This window comes from Ranitomeya imitator, chromosome 1 (genome assembly GCF_032444005.1).
Source record: "Ranitomeya imitator isolate aRanImi1 chromosome 1, aRanImi1.pri, whole genome shotgun sequence".
NCBI lineage: Eukaryota > Metazoa > Chordata > Amphibia > Anura > Dendrobatidae > Ranitomeya > Ranitomeya imitator.
In genome coordinates, this window is record NC_091282.1 from 409431388 (window position 1) to 409457338 (window position 25951).

Genomic DNA, 25951 nt, shown 5'->3' on the forward strand with positions numbered 1-25951 from the left:
ATCAAAAAGCAAATGTAAATAAAAATGGTATAGCTGAAATCATCATCCTGTGCCGCAAAGAACAAGCCATCATACAGCTCCATCAGCTGAAAAGTTAAAGGTTTCAGAATATAGTAAATCAAAAATAAATATTTTTTCTTTAAAAGTTTGTATTGTGTAAAAGCACAAAAGCATAAAAAATATAAATGTGATATTGCTGTAACCGCACTGACCAGAAGAATAAAGTAATCTAATCACTTATATACTGCAACAGCAAAAAAAATAAAATAAAACCAGTTATTGTCCTGCTGTTGATTTTTTCATTCTGATTCCCAAGGATTGCAGTAAGGCTCGGCACACATTTATCCTCTGCTCTATGCAGGTTTTACGAGTAAATATCTGAATTGTGATTCAGACGGAACCCACGACGGAAGATACCCTATAATGAGACAGATGGTGACCATGTAGATGCCATCTGGCCTTTGATCTGGCAGCTTCTGTCAGCCAAACTTTTGTGACTTCTGAAAATAAAGAAACACCTTAACAGAGACTAGATGGAGTCCAGAGTACCTCTGCTGCCTCATTATAGTGAATGGTTCCCTCTTGGGTTTCATCTGAATCATGTGACTGGGAGATTGAGATGGAAATCCTGATATAAGAGCTCAACGTAGAGCTCAGGATAAATGTGATCCCAAATATTATGTAAAATGTTTCAAATAAAAGTTTCAACTCAATTCACAAAAAAGCACATCCCCACTCAGATACATCATCTTTTAAGGGTAACTAGTAGTACAAAGGAAAAGCGCTATTGCTCCTCGCCCCCCCAAAAAATCCAGCAAATTCTGTGCTCTCAAATCCAAATGCCCCTCTCTCTTCTGAGCCTCACAGTGTGCCTAAACCATTTTATGGATGTGCCATTTCTGGAGTGGCTGAGAGCTGATGTTTTTAGTCTGGGAGGGAGTCAATATCCATGGCCCCTTCCTAGGTTATTAATATCAGCCAGCAGCTGTCTGCCTAGCCTTTGCTGGGGAGGTCCCCAATTTTAATAACCATTAAAGGCTAAGAATACATCTGTAAGCTGATATTAATAGCCAGGAACCTCCATGGATATTACCCCTTCTGGGGCTATAAACATCTGCCCCAGCTGTCCACTTTCCCACTGCTAGTTAATAAAATGTTGAGGGAGCCATTTTTTTCAGAAAATAATTTATTATGTAAAAAAATAAGTGTAAAGTAAGCTACACAAGCGCTGTACTAATTATGTATGTGACTGACATTTATATCTACCTATTCTATTTGTATACATGTATTCCATCTATTCTATTTTGTCAGGTCATACTGTGATTTTACTGTACACGGCTTTTCAAAGTACATCGGTGTGTAAAAATTGGATGACACTAACATGGTCCGACTGTTGTGCGATTTTTTTCTGGCACCCATTGATTTGCATTGGTGAGTCTTGTCTGAGAAACGAGGTCAGTCGAAGCATGCTGCTATTTTTTTCTCAGTACGATTTCAGCTGAGAAAAGACTCATAGCTTAACATTGATCAGAGCGCAATCTCACTTTCTAGCGGATTGCACTCATCCATTTTCCTTGCAAATTAATATGAGCCGTTATATTATGTATTTTAATAACAAGCTTTCCATCTGCAGATTCTATCTTGAATTTTCAGTTAAAGCTAGTGGGAGGAGACTAGCTGAAATTATGTCTCTAAAACACAGGACACAGACACATGAGGAATTCCTGCTCTCCATTGCCTAAAAGGCACATATTCAGAAGTATTGAAAACACGATACAGCAATGATCAGCAGTGCAGCTGTGAATCTAGCACTGGGATAAATAAAAAAAAAGCATAATATAAAACAACATTTGTCTTCATTTATCCCTCTCCCACACACTCTAATCCTCCCTCTTTATCAACTAGCCTCTCCATAGACTTCAATAGACAGCTGTAGTCTGATCCCTCAGTGAGTTAGCTATCTGTCTTTCACAAGCTAAGCAGATTTTAGAGTGAACGATGAGCTCAGTAGGTAAGGAAATTTTGTGTGTCAAGAATGAATAAGTAGAGAAATAAATATAATTCAATGATAAGATATATTAAGATTTGCATATACCATTGTTTATTTGACAGTGAACATTTAAATAAGACTATGGGCGGCACGGTGGCATAGTGGTTAGCACTGCAGCCTTGCATTACTGGAGTCCTGGGTTCAAACTGAAAAGAGTATGTATGTTCTCTCCGTGTTTGCGTGGGTTTCCTCCAGGTACTCTGGTTTCCTCCCACATTCCAAAGACATACTGATAAGGAATTAAGATTGTGAGCCCCATCGGGAACAGTGATGATAATGTGTGCAAAATGTAAAGCGCTGCGGAATATGTTAGCGCTATATAAAAATAAAAAAAAGAAGAAAAGATAAGACTAGATCGAAATGAAATTGTATATTAAAGCGGTTGCCTGATAATTAACAATTAATGAGTGGATTTTGCCTGCGTTTTAACACCTGCGGATTCCTATTATGGAATAGGTGTAAAACGCTGCGGAATCTGCACAAAGAATTGACATGGTGGGGAAAAAAAACCGTAGCATTTCCGCGTGGAATTTTCCACAGCATGTGAACTGCTGATTTGGTTTTCCATAGGATAGCATGGTACTGTACACCGCATGGAAAACTACTGCGGATCCGCTGGGCCAAATCCGCTGCGGATCCTGTTGTGAATTCTGTGGCTGAGTTCACTTCTGTGGTCACAAGTGGTATTGCAGTCTCTGGGCTTCCTCCCTCAGGTGTTTTGGTGAGCTCGTTGGCTGCCTTGCTATTTAGCTCCACCTGAGTCTGTCTTCCTTGCTCCTTGTCAATGTTCCAGTGTTGGATCTGAGCTACTGCATCTTTCCTTGGGCCTGCTGCTCTGCTAGATAAGTGCTTCTAGTTTGTTTTCTGTTTTTTCTGTCCAGCTTGCTATTAACTTTTGCTGGAAGCTCTGAGAAGCAAAGGGGTGCACCGCCGTGCTGTTAGTTCGGCACGGTGGGTCTTTTTGCCCCTTTGCGTGGTTTTCGTTTTAGGGTTTTTTGTAGACTGCATAGTTCTCTTTGCTATCCTCGCTCTGTCTAGAATATCGGGCCTCACTTTGCTGAATCTATTTCATTCCTACGTTTGTCTTTTCATCTTGCTAACAGTCATTATATGTGGGGGGCTGCCTATTCCTTTGGGGTATTTCTCTGAGGTAAGTCAGGCTTGTATTTCTATCTTCAGGCTTGTCAGCTCCTCAGGCAGTGCCGAGTTGCATAGGTAGTTATAGGCGCAATCCACTGCTGCTTATAGTTGTGTGAGGATAGATCAGGTACTGCAGTCTACAGAGATTCCACGTCTCAGAGCTCGTCCTATTGTTTTTGGTTATTGCCAGATCTCTGTATGTGCGCTGATTACTGCACGCTGTGTTGCCTGATTGCCAGCCATAACAGGATCCGCAGCGAAATCCGCAATGTGTGCACATACCCTAATAGCCTTCTGAAGATGCATAGCGCCCGCTCTGAGAGCCCGACTGCTAGGAGGAAATGAACTTTATTCATCCTGTCAGCCTTTAGCTTTCAGTCATAGAGGCGCAGCCAACACAGATTCAGTCACATTAGTGCAGCTTCTATCGCCACGAGCCGGCACTGACTGACAGCCAGCTCAGCACTGATACACTGCTGAGCCCACTGTCAGTCAGTGTTGGGCATGGTTAGAGCTACTGCTCACTGTGTCCTCAGTGGTGACTGAAACTGTGCCGGCCGTACCTCTATGGCTTTCGGGAGAAATAAAGTTCACTTACTCACTATGGCCAGGCTTTCACTGTGTGTGCCAGGCAGCTTAAGAATGCTATTAACAACTCAACCCAAACAACCCGAAATAACCTCATTTCTTTCAAATGTTACCTTGCCAAAACTTTTGCCTGATAACCTTAATGATCTTACTTCTCCTTTTACAGCAGAAGAAATCATAGAAAACATAAAACAACTAAAGTCGGTTAAATCTCCTGGGCCAGACTGCTTTATAAATGAATACTATAAGTCCTTCAGCGAACTTCTCGCTCCCCACCTTTCTCAAATTTTCAATACAGTACCCCTAACTGGCACCTTCCAGAAAGAAATGTTGGAGGCTACAATTATTTTGATTCCAAAACCAAAGGGAGATACAGACCAAATTACCAACTACAGGCCAATATCATTAGTAATCACAGATATCAAACTATACTCCAACATACTTGCTAATAGAATTAATAATTTCCTACCTAAATTTATAAACAAGGATCAGATAAGATTTGTCAGAGGCAGGCAATCAGTAGACGGAACTAGGAGGATTATAGATATAATTAAACTAATCAAAGCCCAAAAAATCCCCTCTGTTATAGTCTCAGTGGACACAGAGAAACCCTTCGACCGCCTAAATTGGGTCTACCTCAAATCAACTTTGCAAAAATTTGGCTTTAACCCACAAAGTCTCTCTGCAATAATGGCCCTTTATTCCAACCCATCTGCAAAAATCTTTTCTAACAACCATCTTTCGCCCTCCTTTACAATCTCAAATGGCAAGCGGCAAGGTTGCCCCCTTTCCTTCCTGCTCTTCGCGCTTGCTATGGAGCGTTTGGCCCAAACAATAGGACATGAAACAAGCATATCAGGGATTCAAGCAATATCTAAGAATTTCAAAATTGGCCTATTCGCCGACGACATTGTCCTGACTCTGACAAATCGTTTAAAATCTATCCCGTAAAAATCAAAACATAATTGATTCATTTTCCCAAATATCCTACTTCAAAGTCAATGAAGTTAAATCTCAGATACTACACTTCAATCTTAAATCTCTGAATTCAAAATTCTGCTGAAATAAAAAAAAATTAACAACTTGGAGCTAGGCGGAGGAAGAGTTTACTTATCTTGGAGTAAAAATAACTAAAAATATAAATTCGCTCATTCCCACAAATTTAGATATTTTAATTAGAAACATTTCACTCGATCTTAATTACTTCGTTTGAAAGGACTTCTCATGGTGGGAGGAAAACCTTTCTGTTAAGACCTTCATAATCCCCATAATACTCTACATTTTTAGATCTATTCCTATTTCAATACCTACATAGTATTTAAATAGTATACAGAACCTAATCATCACATATCTGTGGAACAACAAAAAGGCTAGAGTTGCCACAGGAGTACTCTACAAAAATAAACTAGCAGGTGGTATGGGCCTACCCAATGTAATAGCACACTATTACACTAACTTAATCAAACAGAGTTACCATTGGTGGTCTACTGGTGAAACCCCTGCATGGCTGGACCTTGAAACCACGCTGAACTTTAACAATGCAGCCAAAGAGCTTATACTTAAGCAACTAATGAATCTAAAAAATATTAGCAACAAATTGCATCCAATATTTATCGCAGCTAGTATGGCATGGTTCAAATTGGCTAGGCCAAAAAGAGGTTCAAACGGCTTTGACTCCCTCGGTAACTTACCAATATCCTTAATTTTTGCCTTATATAACAAAACTGTTAATCCCCTTTGGGCAGAACATAAAATCATAAAACTTAGAGACATAAACGATGGAAGAAGTTTCCACCCCTTTAATACTCTAAAAAATAATTTTAGTGTTTCTTCTTCTGTCTTCTGTGAATACCAGATCATTAAAGATCAAACCCAAAAATTTCTTTCCAACAGACCCTTTTTCTCAGAAGCTCAGAAGCGGCTTTGAATCTCATATGCAACCCAGCCCATAACATTTTTTGAAGTTATAGCTACATGTATGGATGGTTCAATCATAACACAGAGATTGTTAAGACCCCTTTCATGCTGAAGTGGGAGGACGAGCTTCAGACCACATTCCACACAGATGAATGGGAAAAAGCTCTCTCTTATACCTACTGTATTCCTCTACAATTTCCATGACCCTACAGGAATCATATTTCAAAACAATTTCCCATTGGTACCTAACCCCCGCAAGGCTATCCTTAATTAATAATCAAAATTCCCCAGACTGCTGGAGGAACTGCGGGCAAAGAGGTAATCTGCTCCATATGTTATGGAACTGACCCAAGATAAAATCAATGTGGATAAAAATATCCAACATCATTGATATCCTAGCAAATGAAAAAATAGATCTTTCTCCACAGTTGGCTCTGTTTTCTGTTGGCATAGACCATCTAAACCCCTCTCTCAGAGCTATCATTGCCCATATTTTATTAGTAACAAAGAATTATATCGCGTATAATTGGAAAAATCCCACACCTCCCTCGGTTCAAGAAATAATTGATAATATCGCCTTTCATAGAGCATCCGAACATAAGTTCTCCATTATCAATGATGGCTTCAAAAAAATTTCTACCAAATGGTCCCGCTGGTAAGAGGTCTTTCCATAATTTAATTGTTTTTTTCACAGAATATTTTACCTGAGTGTACGTAATTATCATAATTGTTAGATACTTGTTTACAGCTTCCTGATTTTGTCTCAATTGGGTCTATGGCATTTATCTGAACACTTGCCTGTTCAATGTATTTCACATTTGTCTTCTTACACCCTTTTCCCTATGCTTTTCCTAGTCCCCCTTGTGCATACTCCCCTACCCACTCCACTTTTTCATCCCTTCATTCTCCTTCCCCCTCTGAGTTATTAAACATTTTCAATAAAAATTATTTGAAAAAGAATGCCATTAACATGCAGATTAACCCCATATCTGCAGGTTAATTGTGTTTTTTTCATATGACAGGTTCAATTTAACAATTAGACTGCCAGCCAGCAAGGGGCACTTCACATTACCATGTGACTGCACCACGCAAAGTACCGACACAGCGAAAAGCGTATAGCAAGTAGATCTCATTCTGGAGACGACCGGCAGGGCAAAAAGACTGCGAGACCACCCCCTGCCAGGATGTTTCTCATTGCTGTCAATCAGGTTCAGTGCACTCTCACTTCTCATGACCCAAGAATGTACAGTCCAAATTTCAGTACCGTTGATCATCTCTTTTAGAAGTTACAGAAATGTTTCCTTGTGAAGTTGGGAGTAAATCACCCTGTACAATGATATGTACAGTAGTTGATGTCATAAAGGCAAGACATACAGTATTTAAGAAAATATTAACACCCATTCACTTTTGTGTTTTTGCTATAGTTTGGCAATTAAGGAACATACCGGCTATTGTATGTTAACATATTAAATTAAAATTTGAAGTATTTTTGTGTCTGTAAAGCGTTGCAAAGTATGTGTGCAGTGTAGGTAAGTATAATAACTAAACAAATAAATATTTTCCATGGCAATAATTTGAGACTGATCAGGCTGGTGTGGATTTGTAGTGGATCCCATGATAGTTTCTATCACTTATGGTGTAACTGATCTTCTGCTCAGTGATACATTTTAAAAACGTATTTTTTTAATCATTAGTGGGAAGAAAATATATCGTATACATTTCTCATATTTGTCTCTTGCATTGTGTTCTGTTTCTTTGCTTCCTCTTCTTGGTATCATGAACTTTACTATGTTCATGTTTTACAACGTGCGGCACTTATTACTGGTTCAGTTCACCCAAGGTTGTCTGTCAGACTACAGACGTCTTGCCTCTCCTGTGCTGTCAGACTGTCTCCTTGGTCCTGAAAGCTTTCCTGGCAGCCAAGAACTTTACGCAATCTACATTTGCCGTATTAAATCTCAAGCTGAGCAGAACATTTTAATATGTTCATTGAAATTGCAGCAATTACTATACAATTGTAACATTTTAATTGCTCAGTGAAACCTGTATGCATCTCATGATGCTTTTTGTATGACCGCCAGGCCTAACCTTGCCTAACTACTAGATACCATCTGAAAAAACAGTTTGCTTGGCAAACTAATAAATGTTAGTAACAAATATATATAAGAAAACCTTGCATCTAATGTGAAATGGAGAGAATATATACTACTACGCACTCTTTTTAAAGGGGTTGGCCACTTTTGATTTGTATAGAAATGTGCAGAAAACTTATTTTTAACCCCTTGTTGACATCCGCTGCACATGTACAGTGCGAGTCAGTAGTGGGTGTATGGAGCAGGTTCACGGAATGAACACACCCCATACCCGGCAGATAACATAACTTGTGTCTGTTAGGCCACGTTCACACGCTCAGTATTTGGGCAGTATTTTACCTCAGTATTTGTTTGCCAAAATCATGAGTGGAAGAGTCAGATGAAAGGTATAATAGAAACACGTCACCACTACTGCATTTATTACCCACTCCTGGTTTTGGCTTACAGATACTGAGGTAAAATACTCACCTAATACTTAAAGCAAACCCGTCAGTAATAATAATAATAATCTTTATTTATATAGCGCCAACAAAATCCACAGCGCAAGTCACAAGTAACAACGTTAACAATACAATAATTAAAGCACAATAAGCCGCCCCTGCTCGTGAGAGCTTACAATCTACAATGAGGTGGGGGAGATACAAAGTACAGGTGTGTATGTACAATGATGTATTTACAATGATGGTCCAGCCATCTTCAGGGGGTGGGGGATTGATGGAGATAGTGAGTTGGGCTACACACAAGCCCTTACACATAAAATGACTTTTATTAGGGAACATCATAGGCCGCTTTGAACAAATATGTTTTGAGTAGGATTTTGCTAGGTAAATAACAGACATTGTCATGTTGCTACTGTTAGACTGATTGAAAGGATACCCGGGGTGAAATCTGTCTTGTAGTTCTTGTGTAATCAGCGTTAGAATTTTTCAGTTAATTATATTCTCTTGCTCCAGGACGGGACTGTAGGCAGAGTCTTATCTTCCTTCTCTAAGCCAGAGAAACCAGGGAGAGACCTGTCCACAGGCCTCCTCGAAACCCAAACATGTTCCTCGTCATATGGACAGAGAAAGAGGCATACAGACAGACTGTTTGTGCATTGAAGCGGCCTGTAGGCAGGTCCTTCCTTGGTTTCTCTGGCTTAGAGCAGGAAAATTAGACTCTGCTACAGTTCTGTCCTGGAGTATGGGCATATCATTAATTGAAATCTTCTAACACTGATTACACAGGAACTACAATACCTCAGGTATCATTTTAATCAGTGTAACAGCACCAACCTGACAGTGCCTGCAGTTTACTTAGCAAAATCGTGCTGACAGGTTTGCTTTATCGTTTACACATGAGCTTATAGCAAGGACCTGCTCCCAGCAGTCGCCTGCGACTATTATCCTTTTAAATGCCGTTGACAAGCTTTGACAGCAGCATTAATAGTCAGTTGTCATTGGGGCGTGTCATGGAAATATAAGGACAATTTTAAATAATAAAATAACTCTGATCAATAAACAACTAAAATTACTTATTAATAAGAAAGAAAACTCCAAACAACTGGGTGAATGAACAAGGATGTAGTGCTTTATTAAGGATATCATAATGAACCAATATTAATCAATTAAATCTAACATAACATTTTAAAACACAACCACAACGATTCAGTCCTTACATGACTTGAGCTGATCATCCACTACATTGTTAAATACTTAATATAAAAACACACAGCCAGAGGGTTATGTGTAAGTATCCACACCTTGCCACCCTGCCTGATGTCAATATTATGTCAGCGGGACCTGGTGACTAACGTGACATTACGCACCCCCTAGAGAAACGTGAGGTCAGCATGGCACTGTTTTACACAGGCACCCCTCTGTCCTCACGACAACAGGGAGGCATGAGTAGTGAGAGAAGGTGGCCCACGTTGTCACTGATGTGCCACTACACTCGCCTACAAGCCTAACAGGTTGAGAGGCCCCTTTCACCTACACCAGTGAAAAAGAACCTATCAGCCCGGTAGCACTGCTAACAGTTCCTCGTTCGATATATGCCTGACCCGGCGTTAACAGGGTTATATTGGGCCAGGAACAGATGTGTGGATTCATGGATCGAGATACAAGAGCAGCTCAAGGTTAAATTATATATTTAATCTCTTTAAGGGCACACTAAACAATACATTATATATACACAATGTAGAAAATGAGATTGTCAGCTCACCTCCTCATATGGATATTGTGTCCTCCAGATCCACTTTGTGAAAGTTGATGTGCGTTAACATCCAGCGCCTCTTTGGACCTATGATCCCAGTTTCTATGCCTTTTTTTAAATCATGAGTGTATCCAACTGCCTGATCACTTTGTTACCTCTTTTTAATATGAAGAAATAAATAGATGTTTTAAGAAACCTTGGATTTCCTGGGATCGTTCGTACAAAGAGGCGCTTGATGTTAACTACAGTGTGTCCGTAAAGATATCAATCATATCAGACCTGTTCATGAGGAGATATAACAAGAACCAATCAAACAACACAAACTCATTAAAGCTGTTGCTAAGACCTCAGTCAGATTAACCCCTGATAAACTGAACTCTGATTAATACTCTGCCAGGTCTGCGCCATCATGCAACCACAAGCTTATGCCAGCTGTGTGGTTTTCCATGCCATTTAAGATGTGGACTGTGCAGAGGAAAGTTCAGTGTGTTCTGTGGCTCACTAAATTCGAATCCGTGACCAAAGTACTACGTGAATAATGGCACGTTTATAACAAAGCGCAACCACATACGAATAGGGATAAGCATTTGGAGGAAACTGGCAGTTTGCTGGAGAAACCCCGTAATAGGTCCATTTTTTTACACGGACCGGTCTGTGACGGCAAACACGTATCTTGACATGTTGGAATAGTAAGCAGTGACAAAATTTCCAGAAGGCATCATCCTTCAACAGGACGGCGCTCCTCCACACTATGCCACCATTGTTCGAGAGTTTCTCGATTGAACTTTTCCCTGGCGGTGGATAGGCAGGGATTCTTTCAAGCCATGGCCACCACGATCCCTGGATCTGACGCCCCCTTAGGCTTGGTTCATATTGCGTTAGTGCAATCCGTTTAGCGCCTAGCGCTAGCAGATTGCGCTAATGCAATGTTGTTTTATGGGGTCACGTTAAACCTCCCCGCTCTCGCAGATCTCCGATCTGCGAGAGGGGGGAACGGACCTCGGGCGCGCTGCGGACGCTGCAAGCAGCGTCTGCGGCGCGCCACAAAACACCGGCACATCGCTAGCGCGTGCCGAAAATGGCACACGCTAGTGATGCGCGTCCCCATTGCTGTTAATGGGCGTGCTAACGGACGCGTTGCACGGCGTTAATTTTGCCGTGCAACGCTGTCCGTTAGCGCGGTCACATTAACGCAATATGAACCTAGCCTTAGACTTTTACTTTTGGGGTTATGTGAAGCAACATGTGTACATTGAATGTATCAATGACATTACATAGTTACTAAGGTTGAAGGAAGACGTTAAGTCCATCTAGTTCAACCCATAGCCTAACCTAACATGCCCTAACATGTTGATCCAGAGGAAGGCAAAAAAAAAATCACTTAAAACAGAGAATCACAGACATTATTCACTTTGTTACACCAGAGATCCTTGCCCATGTGTGGCAAGAACTTTACTGACGTTTGGATGTGTGTGGGGCAACAAATGGAGCCCACATCGAACTGCACTGAATAGGTATGAAAGCAGGTATGAAGCAGATTTCACATTTCTATCGTTTTTTATTGCTTTCCAGTGACTGGACAAAAGCGCATGAAGACTTTATGGACACACTTTATACACACAATAGTTATACATATACAGTACATACCAAAAGTTTGAACACAACTTCTCATTTAAAGATTTTTCTGTATTTTCATGACTATGAAAATTGTACATTCACACTGAAGGCATCAAAACTATGAACTAACACATGTGGAATTATATACTTAACAAAAAAGTGTGAAACAACTGAAATTATGTTTTATATTCTACGTTCTTTAAAGTAGTCACCTTTTGCTTTGATTACTGCTTTGCAAACACTTGGCATTCTCTTGATGAACTTCAAGAGGTAGTCACCGGGAATGGTTTTCACTTCACAGGTGTGCCCTGTCAGGTTTAATAAGTGGGATTTCTTGCCTTATAAATGGGGTTGGGACCATGAGTTGTGTTGTGCAGAAGTCTGGTGGATAAACAGCTGATAGTCCTACTGAATAGACTGTTAGAATTTGTATTATGGCAAGAAAAAAGCAGCTAAGTAAAGAAAAACGAATGGCCATCATTACTTTAAGAAATGAAGGTCAGTCAGTCTGAAAAATTGGTAAAACTTTGAAAGTGTCCCCAAGTTCAGTGGGAAAAACCATCAAGCACTACAAAGAAACTGGCTCACATGAGGACCGCCCCAGGAAAGGAAGATCAAGAGTCACCTCTGCTTCTGAAGATAAGTTTATCCAAGTCACCAGCCTCAGAAATCGCAGGTTAACAGCAGCTCAGATTAGAGACCAGGTCAATGCCACACAGAGTTCTAGCAGCAGACACATCTCTATACAATTGTTAAGATGAGACTTTGAACGGATGGACTCTACATACCTGGTTCCCTCGGTGAAGCATGGAGGAGGCGATGTGATGGTGTGGGGTGCTTTGCTGGTGACACTGTTGGGGATTTATTCAAAATTGAAGGCATACTGAACCAGCATGGCTACCATAGCATCTTGCATCGGCATACTATTCCATCCAGTTTGCGTTTAGTTGGACCATCATTTATTTTTCAACAGGACAGTGACCCTAAACACACCTCCAGGCTGTGTAAGGGCTATTTGACCAAGAAGTAGAGTGATAGGGTACTATGCCAGACGAACTGGCCTCCATTCACCAGACCTGAACCCAATCAAAATGGTTTGGGGTGAGGTGGACCGCAGAGTGAAGGCAAAAGGGCCAACAAGTGTTAATCATCTCTGGGAACTCCTTCAAGATTGTTGGAAGACCATTTCCGGTGACTACCTCTTGAAGCTCATCAAGAGAATGCCAAGAGTGTGCAAAGCAGTTATCAAAACAAAAGGTGGCTACTTTGAAGAACCTAGAATATAAGACATAATTTCAGTTGTTTCACACTTTTTTGTGAAGAATATAATTCCACATGTGTTATTTCATAGTTTTGATGCCTTCAGTGTGAATGTACAATTTTCATAGTCATGAAAATACAGAAAAATCTTTAAATGAGAAGTTGTGTCCAAACTTTTGGTCTGTACTGTATAATGGTCAGATATGCAAATATAATAGCGGTAAGAAAAAAGGTAGAAGCAGAACATATGGACAGTTATCAGTTAGATGAAAGGCCTGGCTTGGTGGGAGGGGCTGCCACATGAAAGGCTTGTGGTCCCCTTTGTGTACGACTTGTACTCACAAGATGTGGCGTCGAGACGTACCAGAGGAAAAAGCAATAGGATATGCTTCACACAAGCACTTAACCCTCTGTGTCACTCCCTTTCTGCCCTCTGGGCTAAACCTAAATCCCCTCCCCTGGAGGTTTTGAGATAAATCTCCTGAAACCTAGGAAAGATCATATCTCCTTTCTGGGCGGTCCTAGAGCAGCAGTTCTGGTGCTACTCATAGAGACTAAACACAATTTTGCTACCTAAATGCTACTGGCTTTTCTTTGTGCCTCCTTTCCCGTGCATGTTGGCATGGCTTGAGACCCAGACGTGCACTTGCCCTGTTCTGAGGATCTCGGAAATATAAGCGATGTACAGCTAGGATGTATAGTATTTCCATAATTCCTTTATGAATTCCTAGCTGGCTGAACAAAGGACTCAGCCTGCATGGCTTGGATCCAAAGGGGGTCTTCCTGTAGAAGGTTGTATAAAGCTGGTCAGGTGTCATGTTACCACAGCATGTGCTGAAGGGGGTTTTATAATTCTATGACAAATAGGATACAGATGATTGATATGGAATTATATCTCCAATATTCTTCACACCTCTCTTCAATAAAGCAATGCAACAGTAAGTCTTGAAAAACATGATGAGTGGGACAGGAGATCTTCAAGTGTTCCTGTGAATGTGACACTGCAAATTGCACGGTTTAGCTTAAATAGAAGACTGAACCCACCTTCTTGCAGCAGGCCCCAAACATCTGGTTGATATTGAGTTGGATAAGCATCTCCAGGTTTATATAATCTTCCCAGCAACTTGGTTAGCTTGATCTTGCTGGCTTCATTAACCCTTGATATAACTCAGACAAAAAACAGTATTTTATCAAACAATTCTTGACTGCTTATTAATAACTATTAAGTTCTATATTCCCACAAGCCCCTTTAATTTTAGAGACCAGGAGCTTTACATTCAATGCCCCCATTAGCACTCTTGAAATGTGATTGTGGGGCACCTATGGGTTGCTATGATAACTTGAGGTTTCTTAAAGACCTCTGTGCAAGTCAATATAAAGCTCCCTTGAAATCTATCCTTTGGCTGGGCTTCAAAGGAGACCACAATTTTTACTATACTAATTTTAACTATATGCTGTATATATATATATATATATATATATATATATATATATATATATATACAGTTAGGTCCATATATATTTGGACAGAGACAACATTTTTCCAATTTTGGTTATAGACATTACCACAATGAATTTTAAACAAAACAATTCAGATGCAGTTGAGGTTCAGACTTTCAGTTTTCATTTGAGGGTATCCACATTAAAATTGGATGAAGGGTTTAGGAGTTTCAGCTCCTTAACATGTACCACCCTATTTTTAAAGGGACCAAAAGTAATTGGACAATTGACTCCAAGGCTATTTCATGGACAGGTGTGAGCAATCCCTTCGTTATGTCATTCTCAATTAAGCAGATAAAAGGCCTGGAGTTGATTTGAGGTGTGGTACTTGCATTTGGAAGGTTTTGCTGTGAAGTTAAGATGCGGTCAAAGGAGCTCTCCATGCGGGTGAAACAAGCCATCCTTAAGCTGCGAAAACAGAAAAAACCCATCCAAGAAATTGCTACAATATTAGGAGTGGCAAAATCTACAGTTTGGTACATCCTGAGAAAGAAAGAAAGCACTGGTGAACTCATCAATGCAAAAAGACCTGGGCGCCCACGGAAGACAACAGTGGTGGATGATCACAGAATAATCTCCATGGTGAAGAGAAACCCCTTCACAACAGCCAACCACGTGAACAACATTCTCCAGGAGGTCGGCGTATCAATATCCAAATCTACTATAAAGAGAAGACTGCATGAAAGTAAATACAGATGGTTCACTGCACGGTGCAAGCCACTCATAAGCATCAAGAATAAAAAGGCTAGACTGGACTTTGCTAAAAAACATCTAAAAAAGCCAGCACAGTTCTGGAAGAACATTCTTTGGACAGATGAAACCAAGATCAACCTCTACCAGAATGATGGAAAGAGAAAAGTATGGCGAAGGCAAGGTACAGCTCATGATCCAAAGGATACCACATCATCTGTAAAACACGGCGGAGGCAGTGTGATGGCTTGGGCATGCATGGCTGCCAGTGGCACTGGGTCACTAATGTTTATTGATGATGTGACATAGGACAGAAGCAGACGAATAAATTCTGAGGTATTCAGAGGCATACTGTGTGCTCCTATCCAGCCAAATGCAGCAAAACTGATTGGTCGTCGTTTCATACTACAGATGGACAATGACCCAAAACATAAAGCCAAAGCAACCCAGGAGTTTATTAAAGCAAGGAAGTGGAATATTCTTCAATGGCCAAGTCAATCACCTCATCTCAACCCAATTGAGCATGCATTTCACTTGGTAAAGACTAAACTTCAGACAGAAAGGCCCACAAACAAACAGCAACTGAAAATCACCGCAGTGAAGGCTTGGCAGAGCATCAAAAAGGAGGAAACACAGCGTCTGGTGATGTCCATGAGTTCAAGACTTCAGGCAGTCATTGCCAACAAAGGGTTTTCAACCAAGTACTAAAAATGAACATTTTATTTAAAATTATTGAATCTGTCCAATTACTTTTGGTCCCTTTAAGAACAGGGTGGCACATGTTAAGGAGCTGAAACTCCTAAACCCTTCATTGAATTTTAATGTGGACACCCTCAAATGAAAGCTGAAAGTCTGAACTTCAACTGCATCTGAATTGTTTTGTTTAAAATTCATTGTGGTGATGTCTATAACCAAAATTAGAAAAATGTTGTCTCTGTCCAAATATATATGGACCTAACTGTATATATATATATATATATATATATATATATATATATATATATATATATATATATATATATATATATATAGTGGTTTTGCTGTTCAAGTCTAATAAGTACAGTGAAATGTAGAAAAAGAAAACATAAAATAAGTGTTAAAATAAAATTAAAATAACATAACAGTTCAAATCATTTTCTTCCACACTTTTCCTCACTAAAAATTAAGATAATCATACATATAGTCCGAAAGCTGGGTCCATTATTTTAGATTGTCAAGAAATCTCATCCACATGCTAGGAGAAAATCCACAATGTGAATTGACCAGCACTGCAGATTTTTAGAGGGTGAAATATGTGCATATATCCTTAATACGTTTATATGGACCAATCAATGGCACAATACGACCACTGATCGGCAAACTTTTACCGATTGTCGGTTTTTGAAATGCCTTTTTACCAAGACTAAAGTAAATTAAGTAAATTAAGCGCCCTAAGTGATCTATCAAGATTGCTCATTGAGCATAGAGTTCCATAGTTCTTGGCAATGTGAGTAATGTTTACACAGGACAAAAGCAGTACAGAGAAGGATGATTTTTTTGTGCTACACAAAAAGTCATTTTACCGGATGAACGAGCAGTTTGATTATTCTTACATGGCAAAATAATCATGAATGCACCTTTCCAATACGTAGTCTAAATTTCATACCTACTTATTCATTCTGCTCCAATACATTGTTTTCAGTAAAGGTGCCTTCTGATCAACAAGCGTGATCTGTATCTACTTGGCACACAAGTTAAAAATCTGTAATTTGTTCTTATGAGTTGCTTGTTAACCATACCTTGATTGATGGGAATGGCAAATTAAGTTACTTATTGCTAGAGGAACCTTAGGTATGTGAAATCAACGATTGTATAATTTTCCTGTTGCCAGCAATAGCAGATTGCTTCATGTTTACGTGTGGGAAAACATTAATTAAACATGTAATGCGTTAATGGGTGTGTGCATTCAACCCTATAATAATTGGATAGGTTTATGTGTCTTTATTACAGTTCCCAGTTTAACAAATTAACATAAAAAATAATTATAGGGAAACTTGCACCTAGGGCCATTTGCTAATAAATAGTTGCCATGGATATTCCTTTAAGGATGTGCCAAAAGGTAATTGCAACATAAATGCCAGTTTGAAACTAGGTCAAATAGCAGGAATGAGCAAAGACTGGAATTTATTTTGCCCTTTTAGTGAGAGCTGACTCTGTCATCTCTATCCCCTCTTTCTCTCTTCTTCTATCTGTCGCTCACTCTTTCAGTTTCTCTCCATCCCCTTTCTGTCTTTCATTGTATGTTTATTGTCAATGGTTTTAGATAAAATATCATATAGCAGCATATCAATATGTTAACCCATTATTATGTAAAACACTATATCAACTCTAGTGCCCCAACTCCAAATTCATCAAGACTGGCAATCGTGAGCCTTGATGAGGGGACGTAATGGACTCAGACGTTCCAAATTCATGAACAGGTGTGCACTTCTTCATGAATCAGGAGCGTCTGACAAGGACTTTCCATCTCCATGTCAGAAATCTTACTCCATTAAGTGACTGGAGTGAGATTTCTGGCTTAGGGAACGCCACATCATTTTGGAAATGCTGATTTCCTTCATAGTTTTGCAAAATGGGTGTGCTCTTTCTGGCATGGAATCGTATGACTCATGTTCTTAGCAATGAAATTCATACACCATGTTTCTCTTTTTCATCTTTCATAGAATGAACCTCTTACGCATTTTTAAGACCTCCATACAGAATAGACTAACATCAGTCGAACATGCCAATATCGATGAGCTTGACTGATAGTCTAATATGTATGGGGCCTACTCCACTTTTTACCGACTGATGACGTTGGGGAAGATAACATTCCATCGTGTTAGATTTCGGACTGCCGATCCTCTCGGTCTTAGCGAGATAACCATCATAGGAACCTGGCATCGCCTCTCACGTAGAGAACACAGCAGAGCGAGCGCCCCTCTGTATGGAGGAGTTGTGAAAGATAGCTGTCGGTCAAGCGATGGCCACAAGATAGTTAAGCAAATAGATATAAATTGTATATGAGACCGGTAAGATATAAAGAGACTAAAGCAACTGACCAATTTTTCTCCTTCGTCCCTTCTGTGACTTCTGTGACTGTTAGATGGAGTTCTCGATCATCAGTCCTAAGGAAAAAAAAATCTGTTGTTATCCAGTAGATCTAAAAAAATAAATAAAATCTAACTTCACAGCATTATTTAAATGTCCTGCTGCAGTATTAACATGTCATTCTCCAGATATTGTGTGAAACCATGCCTAAAGTAATGACCGAAGCAGTGTGGAAAGCCAATAAAAGGTATCAACTAGAGATGAGCGGATTTGGAAAAATTGACATTTTCATGTTCACGCTTTTTTTTCCCAGAAGATTTGATTTCTCTGAGATAGTCTCCAAGAATTTAATGTCCCTAATTATGTTCTGGAGACTCTTTAGAAATAATAAAAATAAATGTAATGTTTTAAAAATAGAAAAATCCTTCTGGTAATCGCTGCATCTTTCAATTATTGCCACTTGCGTTGAAATCTCCAGGCCTGTCACATGGGGCTGGGACTTTGATGGAGCCTGGGAGGGTTATGTACATGCGTGCGAAAGATCACAAAGCACACCGTGACATCATGACCCTGTGACCTTTCATGTGCGAATACAGATTTTTGTAAAATTTGAGTAGCAACCACTGAGGACTCTTATTTTTTAATTTTTTAAAGGATCTAAGAATTTTTATTTTTAAAATACAACTTTAAATGGATGTTTCTTTTCAGCTTCACAAAACATTACATGGATTAAATTAAATAATACTTTTCTGGAGTAACTTATGATGAATTTGATGAGAGGGTGTGACCTTGGCCAATTCTGCTCATGTCATACCCATATTAGTGTAGCTGGCTTGGATTGGTGTATAAACGTCAAATGTGGCAATATTTTTTTGCAGCTGCTGATTTTCACAAAAATATTATGACTTATTAAGACTGGCTTAAAAACCTTAATGAATAACTCTCAAAATGTTTACGATTTATTTCTAAGCCGTATTTTCTAAAGGGCTCTTTCTGCCACTAACAGTAATAGGTTATATGGATATTAGGAGAATACTTTCTATACATTCCTACATTGTTCTATGGCAGGATTTCTCTTAATCTTTCATGCAACCAATTTTGATTTAACTTTGTTTTTTAGATGTTGCGTTTTTCCAAAGAAATGCCATGCAACTATGACCCAAGGCTCCACCGGACAATCTTCATCTACTGTAACAATACACCAGACTCTGCATAAAAGTTCTGTTCAGATGTTTTCTTTATTGCAGAACACAGTACTGTACATATGTGCTATACAGATAATAGCTTTTATTAATATGGGCTTCTAATTTTGACAGTCACTATGGCAGCCCATGGACATACAAACATGTGGTGTCACCTGGCTGCTACTCAGTTATGTAAAATGTTTTTTTGCCAATCTATTTCTGTAATGACAAGTTTACACTGAGGTAAAATATTAGGCAGTTATTTACCAGTGTTATATTACTTTTATGGCAAGCTGACAAGTTATGCTATGGAAGTCTGATCAATCTGACTTTTGATGCATCTCGTGGCTCTAGCATTTCAAAAAATTCTTCTATGGAGGGGAGGATGACATAGTTTTATAGTCATAGTAGTTCTGGCAGTTCTGTAACTCCAGTATTGAGCCTGATAGACTAGGATGAATTGTGTTTCATAAAACAAGTATTGTGAATAAACAATTAACATTTTGTTAATACATTTGCATCTGTAAATATGGGAAAGGGGTCACATGGAAAAGATGTCACCTCTTGAACACTATTATGAAAGTGAAAACCAAATACTGAAGAAAATTATTTTAGACATGTTTTTAGAAATCAATGTTCAGTCTCACATAAGTTCTGCAATTCCATGTTTGAATTAGATTGAATTAAATGCTAAGAGCAGTAAAATATCTTTTTGTATCTCAGAGCTTAACATTTGTGTCAAACACTTGGTTTTTGATCATGTATTTTATGTCATCATGACCTAGATCCCTGTGTGTGACATATGAGATAGTATGTTGAATTTGCTTAGATAGTGTAGTAGAACTTGATGGATGTATTCTCATTCCTAAACTCATTACAAGAAGCTTCCCATCCATCTAGTAAAATGCTATCATACAGAGATGGAAGGTGCTGTAAATCATATTATTCTAGCCCTTCAAACAAATTCATTGGAAATGCTCACAATATACATTGCAAATAACAAGTAAACATTGTACATAAGTTTACTAAACTGAATATATATTATATAATTAAATATTAATGCATTCATGGTGAAATAATCAATTCAGATGCTAAATTGGCGGGCAATTCATAAAGAACACAAACCTTCCATGTTACACTCAACATTCAATATTACAATAAAATTTAAGGTGAAACTACAGTAAATGCAAGCTTTTTAGAAAATTCAATGTCCCTCCTTATACATCATTTTTTATAAAAAGTTAATTGGATCATATGTTGTTGCATTTTTATTCTGTACTTTATATGTGATGGAATGGTTCGAATAGCAGTATCAATTTTGCAAACCTTCACATGTGGGACATTCTTCTTTGTGGAGGGTTAAGTGAAAAATTTGGTTGATTTAGGGAAAAAAAGTAGATGGTAATGAAAGGATTAGTAAGAAAAAAGAGGAAAAAAACTCAGTTGGGTTGATGGGGAGTGATTAGAGAACATGTTTTTCCTATGGCATGCAATATCTATCTAGCATCTTAACTTTGCCATAGGGCCTGCTCGGTGCCAGAAGCCCCAACAATGAGTGAAGATGCCTGATATTGTATACTGAGGGTAAGAAGAGTCCAGACAGAGCAGTGAGACATGTGGGAGATATGACAAGTGACTGTAGTGTTATGTTATAAAACACACTGCTCAAAAAAAAAGGGAACAGTAAAATCCTAAATCCTAGATATAACTGAATGAAATATTTCAGTTGCAAATCTTTATTCATTACATAGTGGAATGTGTTGAGAATAATAAAACATAAAAATGATCAATGTAAATCAAAATTAATATCCCATGGATGTTTGGATTTGGAATGATACTCAAAATCAAAGAGGAAAATCAAATTACAGGCTGGTCCAACTTCAGAGAAAATGCCTCAAGACAAGGAAATTATATTTTGTCATGTGTGTGTGGCCTTCACGTGCCTGTATGACCTCCCTACAAAGCCTGGGCATGCTCCTGATGAGGCGACGTATGGTCTTCTGAGGGATCTCCTCACAGACCTGGACTAAAGCATCCATTAACTCCTGGACAGTATGTGGTGCAACGTGACGTTGGTGGATGGTGCAAGACATGATGTCCCAGATGTGTTCAATCGGACTCAGGTCTGGTGAACGGGCGGACCAGTCCATATCTTCAATGCCTTCATCTTGCAGGAACTGCTGACACACTCCAGCCACATGATGTCTGGCATTGTCCTGCATGAGAAGGAACCCAGGGCCAATCAAACCAGCTTACGGTCTCACAAGGGATCTGAGGATCTCATCTCGGTACATAATGGCACTCGGGCTACCTCTGGTGAGCACATGGAGGGCTGTGCGGCCCCCAAAGAAATGCCACCCAACACCACTACTGACCCACTGCCAAACAAACTGGTCATGCTGAAGGATATTGCAGGCAGCAGATCGCTCTCCACGGCGTCTCCAGACTCATGTCTGTCACATGTGCTCAGTGTGAACTTGCTTTCATCTTTGAATAGCACAGGGCGCCAGTGGTGAATTTGTCAATCCTGGTGTTCTGTTGCAAATGCCAAGCATCCTGCACATTGTTGGGCTGTGAGCACAACCCCCATCTGTGGACATCAGGCACTTAGACCATCCTCATGGATTCGGTTGCTAACCGTTTGTGCAGACACATGCACATTTGTGGCCTGCTGGAGGTCATTTTGCAGGGCTCTGGCAGTGCTCCTCCTGTTCCTCCTTGCACAAAGGCTGAGGTAGTGGTCCTGCTGCTGGGTTGTTGCCCTCCTACAGCCCCCTCCACATCTCCTGGTGTACTGTTCTGTCTCCGGGTAGCATCTCCAGTCTCTGGACACTACGCTGACAGACACAGCAAACTTTCTTGCCACAGCTCGCATTGATTGCCATCCTGGATGAGCTGCACTACCTGAACCACTTGTGTGGGTTGTAGAGTCCATCTCATGCTACCATGAGTGTGAAAGCACAACCAACATTCAAAAGTGAACAAAACATCAGCCAGAAAGTATTGGTACTGAGATGTGGTCTGTGGTCCCCACCTGCAGAACCACTCCTTTATTGAGTGTATCTTGATAATTGCCAATAATTTCCATCTGTTGTCTACTCCATTTGCACAACAGCATGTGAAATTGATTGTCAAACAGTGTTGCTTCCCAAGTGGACAGTTTGATTTCACAGAAGTTTGATTTACATGGAGTTATATTCTGTTGCTTAAGTGTTCCATTTATTTTTTTGAGCACTATATATATATATATATATATATATATATATATATATATATATATAAATGTTAGGGCTAGCGGAACGCACTAAATAATAAGACAGACAGTGTATGGTGCGTTCGCAGCCCGGGGTCCACCGTGCAGAGATGGAACCTGCTGCCAAGTAATGACGGACTATATGGCGGTACTCATAAGTATACACACGTGGGTTAAACTTCACCCAGCGTGAAGGAAGCGATCCTGTTGCGTCACAGGATCGCGGTACCGCACATAGAGAGCGAGCAAGTAGTCAGCGAACTCAACCCCAACTAGGATTGAAGTCCGATTAGACCCTTGCTGGCACAACACCGCAACTGGGTGTGTAAGGAAGCTAAATAACAATATTTAGGGCACAAGAGTGCATGCGGTGCCGCACTGACGAACGCCACTAACCACCCAGGCTTGGGTAAGGAAAGCACAGAGGAAGTGCACGGCGCCATACTGGCGGTCACAGCAACTGGACGCTGTAACGTGTGATTAGTGCTGTAGGATAAGTCGGGCGCTAGATAGCAACCATACACCTTCCTCGAACAGACATTCAATAGGGAAGGGGTATCCAAGGACGACTTGCACTCACAACAAACACACGTAAGCAAATGTACACTAGTGCATGGCCGTGCGGTCATGCGCAGTTTATATAGTTGCAGCACAGGAAGTGGCCACAGAAACTTTGCCCTTCCAAGACCTGCCAAGAGGACCAATGGAATGTGCTGCAGAGCCTGAGCACATGACCTTCGATCTCCAACGGGAGACCTTGCCCTGGGCATGCTCAGTGTGTGCAGACAAGGACTTAGTCCCAGAGAAGTCCGCTCGCCGCTGACCAGCACTGGCTTTAATGGCAGAAGCTGAAGAAGCAGCAGTAACTCTCTGTACAGAGTGAGACCGAGCAAGACGCTGGGACCGACGTCCCTGCTGAGCAGACTCCACTGCGGCTGAACAAGAATGGGAGACCGCAGTGGAGATGGCTCGAGATTCCCCCTGTGCAGAAGCGGGAACCCGAGACCTAACATTACCCTCCCTCCTAGGGCCCCCCCCTCCTTGGGCCTCGCTACGCTCAAAGGCAGCAATGAGCTGTGGGGCCTGAATGTTTTCAGCAGGCTCCCATGACCTGTCCTCTGGGCCCTAACCCTTCCAATCCACCAGATAGAACTTTTTGCCGCGTACCACCTTGCACCCCAAAATAGCGTTCACCTCGTAATCGTCCGTAGACGAACCCGATGTCCCGGCAGATGACTCGGAAAACTGGGACATGTATACAGGTTTCAAGAGGGACACATGAAAGGTGTCGGTGATACCCAAGCGTGGAGGAAGAGCCAAACGGTAGACCACAGGATTAACCCGTTCGAGAACCTTGAAGGGACCCAAGTAGCGAGGAGCAAACTTAGTGGACTCAACTCGCAGCCTGATGTTACGGGCGGAGAGCCACACCAAGTCGCCAGGAGCAAAGGTCGGAGCGGGGCGCCGATGAACATCGGCGGAGGACCTCATTCTCTCCTTGGAGGCCCGAATGGCATCCTGCGTGCGGTCCCAAATGTCCCGTGCCTCCACAGCCCAGTCTGCCACCCTGGAGTCAGCAGAAGACACAGGCATGGGCACAGGAACACGCGGATGCTGGCCGTAATTTAGGAGGAATGGAGTCTGACCGGTGGAGTCGGCTACGGCATTGTTAAGTGCAAACTCTGCCCACGGTAGCAAGGATGCCCAGTCATCCTGCCTGGCAGAAACAAAATGTCGTAAATATGTGACCAAGGTCTGGTTGGCCCTCTCTACCAACCCATTCGTCTCGGGATGATATGCCGAAGAGAGATTCAACTCAATACTGAGTAGACGACAAAGCTCTCTCCAGAATCGAGACGCAAACTGGGGACCCCGGTCACTAACAATTTTGTCTGGCATACCGTGTAGGCGAAAGATATGCTTGACGAAAAAGACAGCCAACGCCCGTGCAGAAGGTAGCCGTGGAAGAGGCACCAAGTGCACCATTTTGGAAGAATGGTCGGTGATCACCCAGATAATGGTGCAGTTACGAGACTTGGGTAAGCCCACCACAAAGTCCATCCCGACCATCTCCCAGGGCCTGTCCGCCACCGGCAGAGGATAAAGCAAACCAGCTGGCCGTTGCCGAGGAGTCTTGTTCTTGGCGCAAGAGACACACGCCCGAACATACTCTGTGACATCACGAGCCATATGCGGCCACCAGTATGTCCTCGCCAGTAACTCAGATGTCCTTTTGGTACCAAAATGTCCACCCACCCTGGACGAGTGTGCCCAAGAGAGAACCTCCGGTCGCAAACTGGATGGTACAAAAGTCTTGCCCGGAGGCACAGACTCTAGCGAAACCGGGGCCACAGTTCTCAAGCTCTCGGTGGGGACAATAAGCCGATGCTCCTCCTCCTCCTCCGCAGATGACACAACGAAGTGAGAGAGAGCGTCGGCCCGAATGTTCTTCTCCCCAGAAAGAAAATGGAGGGTGAAATGAAACCGGGAGAAGAATAAGGACCTTCTGGCCTGGCGAGAATTCAACCGCTGGGCTGTCTGCAGGTACACCAAATTTTTATGGTCTGTGAAGACTTGGAAGGGAAAACGTGCTCCCTCCAAGAGATGTCTCCACTCCGAGAAAGCCAACTTCATGGCTAGCAACTCCCTGTCCCCGATGGAATAATTCCTCTCTGCTGGTGAGAAGGTCTTGGAGAAAAAGAAGAAAGGATGCTTCCGACCTTGAGCATCCTTTTGGAAGAGGACTGCTCCAGCACCAACAGAAGAGTCATCCACCTCCATGATAAATGGCTTATCAACATCGGGGCGATGTAGGATGGGAGCGCTAGCGAAGTGTGACTTTGTAGAGTTAAAGGCCTTGGAGACCTCCTCAGACCACAATTTGGGATTCGCCCCCTTCTTGGTGAGGGCAACCAAGGGAGCTACCAAAGTTGAGAAGTGCGGAATGAACTGGCGATAATAATTAATGAACCCCATAAAGCGCTGCACCGCTTTAAGAGAATGGGGTTCCTGCCAGTCCATCACAGCCTGTAGTTTGGCAGGATCCATAGCCAATCCCTGGGCAGAGATGATGTAGCCTAGGAAAGGTAAGGACTCCTGCTCAAACATACACTTCTCCAACTTGGCATAGAGGGAGTTTGCCCGTAGGAGGTCGAAGACTTTGCAAACCTCTCTCCGGTGGGAGTCAATATCTGGAGAGTAGATGAGAATATCATCCAGATAGACTACGACCGAGGTGGAAAGCATATCCCGGAAGATATCGTTCACAAAGTCTTGGAAAACGGCTGGGGCATTACAGAGCCCGAAGGGCATCACCAGATATTCATAGTGCCCATCCCTGGTGTTAAAAGCCGTCTTCCATTCGTCCCCCTCACGGATGCGAATCAGGTTGTAAGCA